Below are 4,283 nucleotides of genomic sequence, written 5' to 3'. Positions count from 1 at the left end.
TGGTTTTGATTTGCATTTCCCTGATGGCTAAGGATATTGAATAATTTCATAGGTGTCTTTCAGCCATTTGATAGTCTTCTGTTGAGAATTCTCTGTTTAGATCTGTACCCAATTTTTAAATTGGATTATTGGGTATTTTGATTTCTAGTTTCTTGAGTTCTTTATATATTCTGGAGATTCTGGAGATCAGTCCTCTGTTTGATATGGGGTTGGTGAAGATCTTTTCCCATTCTGTAGACTGTCTTTTTGTTTTATTGACTGTGTCCTTTGCCTCACAGACGCGTCTCAGTTTCAGGAGGTCTCATTAATTTGTTGTTGCTCTCAGTGTTTGTGCTGCTGGTGTTATATGTAGGAAGTGGTCTCCTGTGCCCATGTGTTCAAAGCTTCTTCCCACTTTCTCTTCTATTAGGTCCAGTGTGGATGGATTTATGTTAAGGTCTTTGACCCACTTGAATTTGAGTTTTGTGCATCGGGATAGATATGGATCTATTTGCATTCTTCTACTTGCTGACATTCAGTTATACCAGCACTGTTTGTTGAAGATACTTTCTTTTTTCTGTTATAATGTTGGCTCCTTTGTTGAAAATCAGGTGTCCAAAGGTGTGTGGATTTATGTCTGAGTCTTCAACTTAATTCCATTTATCCACCTGTTTGTTTCTATACCAGTACCTTGCTGTTTTTATTACTATAGCTCTGTAGTAGAGCTAAAGATCAGGGATGGTGATACCTCTGGCAATTTTTTTTTATTGCACAGGATTGTTTTAGTTACCTGGCTTTCTTTTTCTTGCTTTTGTTTTTCCATACGAAGTTGACTATTATTCTTTCAAGATCTGTAAAGAATTGTGTTGGAATTTTGATGGGGATTGTTTTGAATCTGTAGATTGATTTTGATAAGATGGCCACTTTTACTATGTTGATCCTACCAATCCAAGAGCATGAGAGATCCTTCCATCTTCTGATATCTTCTTCAATTTCTTTCTTCAAAGACTTGAAGTTCTTGTCATGCAGTTCTTTCATTTCTTTGGATAGAGTTAGCCCAAGATATTTTATATTATTTGTGGCTATTGTAAAGGATGTAATTTCCCTGATTTCTTTCTCAGGCTGTTTATCATTTGTACATTAAAGGACTACAGAATTTTTTGAGTTAATATTGTATTCAGCTTTGCTGCAGGTATTTATCAGCTGTAGGAGTTCTCTGGTAGAATTTTTTGGGTTGCTTATGTATACTATCATATAATTTGAAAATAAGAATATTTTGACTTCTTCCTTTCCAGTTTGTATCCCCTTGATCTCCTTCAATTGTCATATTATTCTAGCTAGAACTTTTAAGTATTATATTAAATAGATATGGAGAGACTAGACAGTTTTGTCTTATTCCTAACTTCAGTGGAATTGCTTTGAGTTTCTCTCCATTTAATTTGATGTGGGAGGTGCACTTGCTGTGCATTGTTTTTATTATATTTAGATATGTTCCTTGTATCCCTAATCCCTCTAAGACCTTTATCATGAAGGGGTATTGGATTTTGTCAAAAGGTTTTCAGCATCTAATGAGATGATCACACACATAGGATTTTTTATGATTGATTTCCTTTATTTGGACTACCATATAATAAAAATGGTAGACTAAAAAATAAAAGCTGGAAAAGAAAAAAATTACTTTTGCAGACAATGTACCAAAGGGCTGCCAGGTTCAAATGTAACATTTTTAAAAGTTGTGTTACTCTTTCTCCCTATAAATGAAATGAATGACAGGAATGTCCCTGTCACCCTTTTTTAATGGATGTCTAATCAATTTAATCTGAAATGAAAATGAGTGTTTTATATTTACCCTAACACACATAGGATTTTTAATAGATTAATCAAGCCTTTAAGGTGAGAGACTTACTATATTAGCAGCTTGTGTTTGCCAAAAAATTTTACAAACCCTTGCCTAACAGTTGAAATGTTTTTATCGATGTTTTAGTAAGAGGACTCTATGCCTTTGCTATCTAGGTGTGGGGGGAAGTATGTTTCTTCCAGGGTGCTAACATTTCTGAACAGAGTAAAAATGCCTGGGAACAATAGTTTGGCTTGGAGAGTCTGCTTTCACGCATCTGCAGGGCTTACCCAATGAGAGAAAGCTGACCTTATTGGAAGACAGCTTTTGCTCACTGAAGGCATCTTTTACTGCTGTTTAAACACACTTCTCAAGTTCGTAGCTCTTCATGAAGATGGATACTTGTATATGAATAGTATATTTCCTCACAGGAGGCCTTCAGGGACACTCATTCATTCAAGCACATTTATTGATCACAATATATCATCTAGAAGGTACAGTGGGGAATGAGACTGAGTATTTCTGTCCTTACTGGCTTTGAAGCTTCGCAGGAAGAGGGTAGTAATGGAGGTTACACTTCTGGCAGGCGTGAGAGCTGCCGAAAGAATACTGACTTGAGGTGCTTTGACACCACAACTCTGTTTCCTTCCCACCTTTTTAATTTCATAATTTTGTGATTACTTGTTCTGGTCCATTTTGGGGTAAATATCATGAATTTGTACAACAGATTTCTAGTAAGAAGTATAGGCTATAGACTTGAGAGGTAAAGCTTTGATTTTATTTTTCAAGATTTTATTTTTATTTTTAGTGTGTGTGTGTGTGTGTGTGTGTGTGTGTGACTTTGTGCATGTGAATGCATTGCCGACAGTGGCAAGGAAGAGGTGTCTATCCGTTGGAGCTGGAGTGAAAGGTGGTTGTGGTCCGTCTGACATAGGTGCTGGGAATCAAACTACAGTTGTCTATAAAGAATGTGACTTCAACATCTGAGACATATTTTTCTTTCTTCCTTCCTTCCTTTCTTTCTTTCTTTCTTTCTTTCTTTCTTTCTTTCTTTCTTTCTTTCTTTCTTCCTTCCTTCCTTCCTTCCTTCCTTCCTTCCTTCCTTCCTTCCTTTCTTTCTTTCATTTATTTCTAAAACAATCTTTTCTAATTTTATGTCCAATCCCAGTTCCCTCTCCCGCCCCTCCTCTCAATCCCGCCACCCTCCACCCACTCCTCAAGAGGGGAAGACTTCCCATGGGAAGTCACAAAAGCCTGACTCATCACTTTGAGGCAGGACCAAGGCCCTCTCCCATATCTAGGCTGAGCAAGGTATCCCTTCAAAGAAAATAGGCTCCAAAAAGCAAGTTGAGGTGTTAGGGATAAATCTTGGTCCCACTTCCAGTGGTCCCATAGACTGCCCCAGCTACACAACTGCCACCCACATTCAGAGGGCCTAGTTTGGGTCTATGTAGGTTCCCCAGCTATCAGTCCAGAGTCAGTGAGCTCCCATTAACTCGGGTCAGCTGTTTCTGTGGGTTTCCCCATCATGGCCTTGACCCCTTTGCTCATCCTCTTTTTAACTCGACTCTGGGAGCTCAGCCCCGTACTAGCTGTGGATTTCTGCATCTGCTTTCATCAGTTGCTGGATACAGTTCTATGGTGACAATTAAGGGAGTTATCAATCTGATTACAGGGGAAGGCTAATTCAGATACCCTCTCCAATATTGCTTAGGGTCTTAGCTGGGGTTATCCTTGATTATTCCTGGTAATTTCCTTAGTGCCAGGTTTCTTTACAGCCCCATAATAGCTCACTCAATCAAGATATCTCTTTCCTTGCTCTTCCTCTCTGTCCTTCCCCCATCTCAATCATAGACTCGGGTATGTTGTGCATTCCTTTTCATTGAATTATGGGAAGTCTTTAATTTCTTTTTTTCTTTCTTTTTTTCTTCTTTGACACAGGGGTGAGTAAATTGAGCACTGTTCGATTTCTATGACTTTGTAAGCTTTCTGCGATTAGCGTTGTTGAATTCTAACTTTTAGCCATGATGATCCAATAAGATATAGGGGTTATTCCAAATTTTTGTGCCTGTTGAGGTTTGTTTTATTGCTGAGTATGTACTCAATTTTAGAGCAAGTTCCATGAGGTGCTGAGAAGAAGGCATATTCTTTTCTGTTTGGGTGAACCGTTCTATAGATGTCTGTTAAGTCCATTTGAGGCATGGCATCTGCTAGTTCTCTTATTTCTCTGATAAGTTTCTGTCTGGCAGACCTGCCCATTGGTGAGAGTGGGGAGTTGAAGTCTCCTACTATTAGTGTGTGGGGTTTGATTCATGATTTAAAATTTGGTAATGTTGCTTTTTACATATGTGGGTGCTCTCGTATTTGGAGCATAGATGTTCAGACTTGATACTTGGTCTTGATAGATTTTTTTTTTCTGTGATGAGAATGAAGTGTCCTTCTCCATCTCTTTCAATTGATTTTAGTT

This window comes from Microtus ochrogaster, linkage group LG5 (genome assembly GCF_000317375.1).
Source record: "Microtus ochrogaster isolate Prairie Vole_2 linkage group LG5, MicOch1.0, whole genome shotgun sequence".
NCBI lineage: Eukaryota > Metazoa > Chordata > Mammalia > Rodentia > Cricetidae > Microtus > Microtus ochrogaster.
The sequence above is the reverse complement of the archived record's forward strand: the minus strand, read 5'-3'. Positions refer to the sequence as shown.